Raw genomic sequence first — 10287 nt, 5'->3', positions numbered from 1 at the left:
GTGAATGAGTGCAGTGGAAAATTTTTACAATTTCAGAAAACTTATTGCTATTAAAGTCGATTCAATAAGAATGGTTTCAACTAAATCCTTTTCAGAAGAACTTTGAACTTGAAACCTTTCAGGAAAGAGCAAGAGAAGACTAAGATGATTTGCATCAATGTAAATCACACAAATGCAAAATATCGATTTCGTAAACCTTTCGTACGAGTAAAGCCGGTTTCAGAAGATGATTACGTTAAGGTGAATGTGGACGTATTTAAAGCACAGTAAGGAGGAGAGGCAGTTTTCTATAGAGGAAAGATGCTCAAAGTAAATGTAAACCAAGTTTTAGAGTGGTTCGGTCAATCTTGACCTACATCCACTTTCAGCTTTCTCCTCCGACGAGTTCACCGGCGTCCACTAGAGGTCTTCCTTCAATAGGTGAAGGCCAATCACCCTTTTACAACTTTTCTCCTTTTGATGGGCTTAGGAGACAACCCTTACAAGTTTCACTCCTTTCTTGAATGATCTCAACACTTAGAAGAAAGAAGGAGGAGAACTCTAGCTTTTACAACACTTTTAAGGCCTCAAAGTCTCAAGATTAAAGCAAGTTTTCAGTGCCCTTTCATGCAGCAAAGGGTGGGGTTTATATAGACCCCAATGAGTTTAAAAATGGAGCCTAAAAGTGTCCATTCTCAGATTTTCGGGGTCCTGGTGATACATTGCCATAACTGGGCGGTACTACCGCTTTGTCACGGACAAACTTCTAAACAAGATGTTTGATGTAATGCTTATGTATGTCCGTGTCTTTTGGCATGTTAATGCCTTGTACAACATGTAGAGGGGCGGCCGAAGGCTTAATAGTCCCACTTTAGTTGGGTTGGTGGCCTCTTTAGGCTTGTAAATAAAGGTTGTGTCATGTGGACACGTGCGAGAGATTTTTGATCTATAATGGATCATTTTACCCTTTGTTGTGCCACTGTTCAGAGCTTGTAAAGTCTGTTTGTAATTTACATTGTCTATGAAGTGTTTTTCGGAGATGTTTGCTTGTGGATCCCGATTGAGGCATTCTCTCTAACCCGTTCTCTCTTTTGGTGGTCCTAAGGGACAATGGGAGGCTTCGGGGAGGCTGACCTTTACGGACGGACATGCAAGGGTGCCGCACGACTTAGGCAAAATCAGCTAAGTCCGTGACAGATAGTATCAGAGCGGGACAAGCACTTATAGAAACACTTAGCATGCAAACGTGGGGGACCTAGCAGGGCAGCGTGGAGGGCAGTCAGCGCACGCGCGACCGTTTGGGTGAAAACGGGCATGGAGATGTAGGGAAAGGAGTCGCTCGGAGAAGCGGGCATCTGACATTGGCATTCAGAGGAATGGCCAACCTTTCGCGCAAGAGGTACCACAAGAACATGCAAGCTTGGAAGAATGCGGAGCGCACAAAGGTTGGGGTGGTTGAGTTTGAGCTACGGCTCAACATTGACAACTATACTTGATGGTGCTCAAGGCAAGCGAGGCGCTTGGCAAAAGATGAGACCATGCAAAGGTGGAATGAGTTGTTCAGCGATCGAAAGAGTTGTGCAAAGCTCACAGAGGTGAGGGGAATTGCTAACTCAAAGAATTCGGTACTCATGCATGGGCTTGTATGCGGACGACGGAATGTTCGCGGCCATCCCAAGGCGACCGAGACTCGGCGCCATGGAGCATTGAAACTTTCTCTTCGGCATGTGAAGGATACGTCCGTAGGAGGCTGAAGTGTGCAACGAGTTCAGCATGTTGCTAGGCCTTGAGGGGTGCAGCGAGGGCCGTATTGACGGGGAGTTGCAATCTAGCAAGTGCGTTTGCAGGAGGCAGAACAATGCACAGTTTGTTCAGTAGATCGGAGTAGTCCAAGGGGATGGTGGTCTCCGAAACGAAGAGAGATGTTGCTCCAATGGGATAGTTATCCAGGAGGGATAAGTCCCGGCTCTCCAGAGGGAGAATCATGTGAGACAGACCTCACATGTTGAAGAGGAGTGCCTCGACAAACAACAACTCCACAAAGCTCGATGGACTGAGCAAGCGGCGAGGAGTCGTCGCATGATCTCGCTTGAGAGAATGCATTGGTGGGTGCATTGCGAGATCAAGTGGGGGAGCGACCTAAAACAACTTAAATGAAGGTACACTTGGAGTCGATGTGGAGATCAGACTCAAGGGAGGGCTGACCCGTGGAATGGTGGGCGTGAGGGCCACCATCAACTCAATGCAAAAACGAGGAGCGGAGCAACTTGGGTGTAACTTGGCGAAGTACCCAAGCTGTATGAAGGGGGCCAGCATAGAAGTTGGAACATAGAGCGGAGGCATAGTGATTTCCTTAGACAGAGGTCAAGGACATGAACTCTTGCAGAGGCAAGAGTAGAATCATGTTGTTCCATGGGTCCTTCATTCTGACGGAGCGGACTCATCTTGCATGGTGCCAAAGACGAAGGGAGCTTCTGGGCACATGCACCTTATCTCGGAGGAGTATTTGATGGAGGAACTAAGGCGACTCAATTTGCGAAGGAGAAGTTGAGTTCAGAAAGCCTTAGCACGGGGCAAGAGGACGCAGAGGCGGGTACTCTTGAAGAATATGCCACTGTGTTGCCATTCAAGTTGCCATGAAGGAAGCAGTACGCAGCGGAGATTGTGCTGGTAGGGGCAGAAGCCTAGGATCCAGACAATGGTGCACCAATTGCAGCGAAGTTGGGGGACTTCGGGAGCTACTAGGCGACGGACTGTCCTAGAGCGGGGCTTCATCTAGGTGTGACCCAAGAGTGGGTGGATGAAGGTCGATTGCCAAAGGAGCGAACAAAATCGAAGGTGGAAGAGACCCTGCGATGTATTGGCAGAGGCCACACATGGAGGGTTCACAATTCGAGTTTATTCCACAAGGATCAGAATGCAATGGAGATATCACCAGGAGGCGACATGGTGCAGTGGATCGTGGTGGAACAATTCGTGGCAATGCGATACACACGACCTAGACCCGTGAGGGACGAGATCATATGGAGGTATGATCGGGAGCTACTGGGAGCTCCACTTCAGTGAACAACACGACGGCAAGAAGGGCTATGGATTCAAGGAGTGAAGGCCATGGTACCGCAGAGGCGGGTCTTCCGTGCGTGCATCGAATTTTGCATCGGATGAAAGCCTTGGTCATCAGCATATGGGGGCTGTGTTCCACCAAGGGAAAAGTTTGAATGCAAGTACCAGTGAGTTCCATGGGAGGGACTTGATCATGCAGAGGTATGATCGAAGTAGCTGGAGAGTTGGACTGCTCCAGAGCTCATATTCGCTTAAGGGAGCCCGACAAGTCAGAGGACAAGGTCGAGTAAGCAAACGTTCCTACCAAGGAAGCTAAGGAGAACAGAATCGGTGCAAATTCTACAACGTGATGGCAGAGGCCACGCATTGGAGTTGCAGTCTGTCTTTCCATCGACCAAACGGACTGCTTGGAGAACACAAAGGTGTTGAAGCAGGGGGTCGAAAGGGGCGAGGAAGCGACGACAAGTCCAGAGGGACTTAGCTACCCAAAATCAAGCATCAGTTAGGATGGAGGTGGACTCAGAGGAGTGCCACGGAGACATATCTACTGATCATGAAGAAAAGGGATGCAAATGCGAGGCAACGGATAGTAGGGCCATGGGCATGGCAGCGCCATGGTACCGCAGAGGCGGGACTTCCGTGAAAGTCATTGATCCCTTGCTCTCATGGAGGGAGAGTGCTTGGTCGTGAAAGGGGCCGAGGAGGTGGAGTATGCAGAGGCAATCTCCAAGTACCGAGACAAGGCTGAAGGGCAGAGGCCGAGGAACTTCGTAAGACCGGTGTCAATGAGCTTCTCATCAAGATACCCGAAAGTGAAGGACTTCGGGTCATGCAAGAGTGCATAACCAAGGAACGAAGCAGGCAGTACGCGGTGTTGTACCTTTGCTACTCAGTGGAGTAGGCGGCAGGGTTGATGGAGAAGACGGTACAATCCCAGAGGCGACCAAACCTATGAGAGAATTACTCCAAGTTGGGGTGAAAACTTCCTGCATTCCAGAAGTTCGATGGCATTGAGAAGGTGAATCACAGTAGCTAACTCAACGCAAGGAGTGCAAACACTTCAAGTGCTTCAGAAGTGTGAGCAAAGAGCAGGCGAAGGCCAGTAACCAGCTCGATGCATGAAGTACAACCTCGAGGAGGCGGGCGAAGTCAAGTAACCTTTGTCTTCTCAACTCTTAAGAGAATGGGCGAAACCGAGTACCCCAATTCTCTTATCTATCCAGCAGAGGAGCTCTGCATATGTTCAAAGACCCTTCAAAGATAATGGAAGACAATAGTTGTCAAATCCTCACCAATGGTGATCAGTGTTATTGAGAGTAGATTGTCCGCTTTATTTCCCAACGAAATGCCAATCGAAAGCGGAAGTGATGCGAACCTACTTGGATGTGACAACTAAGTGAAAGAAGAGTCAATGAGCAAATTTTGTGGAGGAAGGACCCAAAACTTTAGAAGTTTGCGAGGCGATGCTCGTTAAAGCTCCAACAAGCATCCACCTAGTTCAAGCAGCATGTGGAATTTTTGAGAGACTGGCGCAGTAAGGATGGTCTTTTCCTTCATTTGGTGGATCCGTAGGAATCAACGAGGATCAACACAACTCAGCCAACCCCACACCAGAGTCAGAGTCATTGGTGAGTTGAAGCAGCATGGCGGATCAAAGGTTTGACTACTCAAAAACAGCAGCGGAGAGCAGCTGGGAGCCAGGAGGCGTATTGCAGCTGGAGCAGAAGATTGAAGACTCAGCAAAGGCGAAGAGTTGCAGTGTTCACAAAGGCTTCGATGAGGACGTCGAAGGAATAAGTGGGGGAGAATGTCACGGACAAACTTCTAAACAAGATGTTTGATGTAATGCTTATGTATGTCCGTATCTTTTGGCATGTTCATGCCTTGTACAGCATATAGAGGGGCGGCCGAAGGCTTAATAGTCTCACTTTAGTTGGGTTGGTGGCCTCTTTAGGCTTGTAAATAAAGGTTGTGTCATATGGACACGTGTGAGAGATTTTCGGTCTGTAATGGACCATTTTACCCTTTGTTGTGCCACTGTTCAAAGCTTGTAAAGTCTGTTTGTAATTTGCATTGTCTATGAAGTGTTTTTCGGAGATGTTTGCTTGTGGATCCCGATTGAGGCATTCTCTCTAACCCGTTCTCTCTTTTGGTGGTCCTAAGGGACAATGGGAGGCTTCGGGGAGGCTGACCTTTGCGGACGGACACGCAATGGTGCCGTACAACTTAGGCAAAACCAACTAAGTCCATGACAGCTTGTCATCTATCATTAAGCGGTACCACTGCTCAGTCTGGGTGGTACTACCACTTGACAACGCTCGAAGACTTAGCTTAGGCGGTACCACCGCCTGACAGGGGCGGTACTACCACCCAGAATTCCTGGGAGACCGAGTCTCCTAGACGGTGCCACCGCCGGCTAGGCATTCTGGGTCCGAATGGGCTGTTCCATTCGGCCCAATTTGGGTCTGTTAAGGGACCAGTTGGCCCCTGATTAAGTTAGTAGGTTCATCTCTCAATCCTAACTTAATCTATACACTAACTACGACAATTAAGACATCATTACTGCAATTCATGTTCCGATACATCAATCGCTTCTTCCGGCGAGCTTCCAACAAACATCCGATGAACCCTCGGCGATGCTCCGACGAACTCTCGGCAAGATTTTGGACTTCGCGACGATCTTCTTGGTGAGTTTTGATGAGCTTCTTTGGCAAGCTCTAGGACTTCTCGGATGGTTCTCGCAGAACTTCCGACGAACATCCGGATTTCTGACGAACTCTCGAACTCGCAATGTGATCTTAGTCTTGACTCCGGCTCAACACTTGCTGCATGTCTTACTACCATTGTAGTTAATCCTACACACTTATCTCAACATATAGATTAGATAAACAAATGACAATTGACTTCATTGTCAAAATCCGAGATTCAACAATAGAGAGGGCAAAACAGAAGCTTGGAGAAGCTTTAAGTACATGCATGATCAGTCTTCATTTGTCAGACTCATATGATGATATATGGGTATTGGATATTGGTAGTGCTTATCATATTTGTAATTCGTTGTAGGTTCTAGCAAGACCTAAAAGATTGTCGAGAAGTGAAATGAACCTCAAGATGGACAATGAAGCAAAAGTTACTATAGTAGTTGTTTTCAAGGTCACCCTACATCTGCTTGGTGGAGCTATTATTGCATTGGATGCATGCTATTTTATTCCTTCTATTATCATAAATATTATTTTCATTTCATATTTGACAGTTAGTGAATATAAATTAGTTTTTGAGAACAATAGTTGTTTAATATTATTAGATGATGAGATCATCACGAGAAGAACATTGCATAATGGTTTGTTTATGCTAGAAACTGCTCCACATATTGAATGTAAGTGTATCCAAGAGAAAACGAGATGAGGTGAATAGTGCATACTTGCGGTATTATAGGCTAGGTCACATCCATGAGGGAAGGAACCAAAAGTTGCTAAAGGATGGATATCTAAATTCATTCGACTATGAGTCATATACAACTTACAAGCCTTACCTTCATGGAAAATTGACCAACTTTTCTTTTAGTAGAACTAGAGAGAGAGCCATTGAGCTGTTGGAACTCAAACATAGTGATATATGTAGACCCATGTCAACCCATGCCAAAGGTGGTTACTCATACTTTATTATTTTTACTAATGATTTCTTAATGTATGGATATGTGTACTTAATGAAATACAAGTCCATGGTCTTTGAAAATTTTAAAGAGTATAAGAATGAAGTGGAGAATCAAATTGAAAAGAGTATTAAGACTCTTCAATCAGATCAAGGAGGTGAGTACTTGAGTATAGAGTTCACCTAGTTCCTTAGAACTATGGGATCCTATTCTAATGGACACCTCCTTATACACCTCATCTCAATGGTATATTTGAAAGGAGTAATCATATATTGTTAGACATGGTGCGGTTTATGATGAGCTTCACCGACCTACCCATCTTATTCTGGGGATACGCCCTAGAGACCGTAACTTACCTTCTGAACAGAGTTTCAACTAAGTTGGTAGTGTATATATCATATAAAATATGGAAAGGGAAGAAATCTAATCTTAAAGTTTTTAAGATTTGGGGCTGCTCTGCTCACATTAAAAGACATAACCCCACTATAAGTTGGAATCCAGGATGGAGTGGTGTAAGTTCATAGGATACCTTAAGGAAACTTATGGATATTATTTCTATCATCTCAAGGACCAAAAGGTCTTTGTAGCCAAGAGAGCAGTGTTCCTTGAGAAGGAACATATTCTTGGTGGAGACAATGGGAGCATGATAGAGTTAAGCGAGATTGGAGAACCTAGCTTAGGAACCACTCTACAACAAAGTCTATTCAGGTACCTAGTATACAAGTTCTGACTTTTTATAGGTCTAGTAGAGTATCCCAACCTTCTGAGAGATATGTGAGACATATTAGAGTAGAGAATATTGAGGATATTGATCCTTAGACCTATGCGGAGGCTATTATGAGTATAGACTCCGGGAAGTGGTAAGAAGCCATGAATTCTAAGATGGATTCCATGTACTTCAATAAGGTTTAGAACCTAGTTGATGCACTCGAGGGTATTGTACCCATCGGTTGCAAGTGGATCTTCGAAAAAAAAGATCGAAGTAGATGAAAAGGTAGAGACTTATAAAGCAAGGCTAGTGGCTAAGGGGTATCATCAAAAGCAAGGTGTTGACTATAATAAAACCTCACCCGTAGCCATGCTAAAATTCATCTGAATTATATTAATTATTGTAGTACACTATAATTATGAGATCTAGTAGATGGATATAAAAACCACATTTCTCAATGGCAACCTTAAGGAGGAGGTGTATATGATACAACTTGAGGGATTCGTGTTCAAGGACTGCCCAGATAGGGTGTACAGATTAATTAGGTCCATTTATGGACTGAAGAAAGCTTCCTGAAGTTGGAACATAATATTTGATGAGGTAATCAGATTTTATGACTTCGTTAAGAATGAAGATGGATCTTGTGTATATAAGAAGGTAAGTGGAAGCGCTATCACATTCTTGGTATTATATATGGATGACATCCTAATAATAAGAAATGATGTAGGAATATTATCTATAGTAAAAGCTTGGTTATCTAGATACTTCTCTATGAAGGACTTAGGGGAAGCATCCTATATCTTGGGAATTTAGATCTATAGAAATAGATCCAAGAGGATGCTTGGCTTGTCCTAGTCCAAGTACATAGACACCATTGTTAAAATGTTTAACATGAAAATTTTTAAGAAAGATCTCATATCGATAAGACATGGGATATCGCTTTCTCTGAGTATGTCCCAAAAGACTCTCGAAGAAAGGGGGAATATGGATAGGATACCCTATGCCTTAGCGATAGGGTCTATCATATATATCATGCTATATACCAAGCTTGATATAGCGCATGCTCTGAGTGTCATAAGTAGGTATCAAGCAGATTTAGGCTTGGAGCACGGGAAAGTAGTAAAGTGTATCCTTAAGTACTAGCGAAGGACTAAGGATCTTTTACTGGTATATGGAGGTAGTAGCCTCAAGGTTGAAGGCTACACAGACTCGAGTTTCCAGTCCGATGTCGATGATAGTAAGTCAAATTCAGGGTTTGTGTACACCTTGAATGAAGGAATGGTATGCTGGAAGAGTTCCAAGCAAGATACTACTACCGACTCGACCATAGAGGTGGAGTACATTGCTACAACAAAAGCAACAAAGAAGAGAGTTTGGATAAAGAAGTTTATCACATACTTTGGGAGTTATGTCGAGCAACGAGGAGCCAATTCGCTTATATTACAATAATAACAAAACGATTGCTTAAATGAGGGAACTTAGGTCTCATTAGAACTGTTCTGAGGAGGTTCCAACTTATTAGAGAGATCATGGCCCGAGGAGATATAGTAGTGAAAAGAGTTCCATCTAAAAATAATATTGTAGATCTACTAATAAAGTCATTATCTTATATTATTTTTTAGCATCATAGGGGTCTGATAGGGATCAAACACATAGGTGATTGACTTTAGGTCAAGTGAGACATTGCTGGTCACAAGTGTCTTGCCAACCAATCATATGAGTGATGACATATGTGACATGATATGCATTCTTTCTGTTATTTATATTATTTGGTATTTTATCATTTTATATTACTTGTTGCATGAATATATTGTGAGTTCCATGGATCTGTGCAATGAGAATCGGATCGTGATGAGTTCACGATAATAAGACCTATTTGCCTTTAAACACATATCCTAAATAATCCTGATTATAGGTTGCTCGAGAGGGACATCGAGATAACCAAATAGACTAGTGTACTATATACCCATACATATGATAGAAGCGGCTAGTCTCATAGCTGCTCGGTTGGGGATACTAGGGATACATTTTAGGTACTCATTGAAGAATGAATTTACTGATTGATCCGCTCACGGAATGCTAGATGGTTAATGATACCTCATTGTCATATAGCGATTCTATTATCCTAGTGGTATACTTAGTCCTCGGACTTGAGACACCAAGGATGTCTTATATGAGTACTCCACTCTTTGATATCAGACTTATAGGTTTAGAAGTTTCAATTATAATACAATTGATCATCGGGAGTGACAGCTAACCTTATGATGGTTATTGAGTGTCGATAGTGGATCATCCACTCTCAGTGTCATGAGAGGAATATCCTATGTATTCTTGCTCAGACAAATCTCTGGCCAGGGTCATTCGGATTGAGAGATAAAGAGTTCTCTAGGAAAATTCGATTAGAGTGAGACTCGAGTATAAACCATATGGGTCTGACAACACCATGCCCAGTATACAGTCTTTGGGATAATAGATAGATGAGAGACTATAGGTACATGGTAACTGAGGACAGACAGGTCTAATGGATTGGATTCCCTTGTATCGTCTAGGGATTACGGCGTAGTGGCCTACTACGTCCGTAGTTGATTAGCCAAATGAATTATTATAGAGATAATAATTCACTGAGCCAAAAGGAGTTCTGACATATATGACTCACGGCCAACTCGATATTAGGCCTTGAGGGTCACACACATATGGTAGGCATTGCGATGAGTAGAGGTTCGGATATGAGATATCCGTAGGAGCCCCTATCTTAGTGGATATCCAATAAGTCCCTGAATTATTAGATCCTATGGATGAAATCCAATAAGAGCCAATAAGAGATTATTAGATAGAGATCCACTAATCTAAGAGACTTGGGTAATTGGATGAGGAAAGTTTCCTG

This window comes from Musa acuminata, chromosome BXJ1-9, assembly GCF_036884655.1.
Source record: "Musa acuminata AAA Group cultivar baxijiao chromosome BXJ1-9, Cavendish_Baxijiao_AAA, whole genome shotgun sequence".
NCBI lineage: Eukaryota > Viridiplantae > Streptophyta > Magnoliopsida > Zingiberales > Musaceae > Musa > Musa acuminata.
This window is presented reverse-complemented; position numbering follows the sequence as displayed.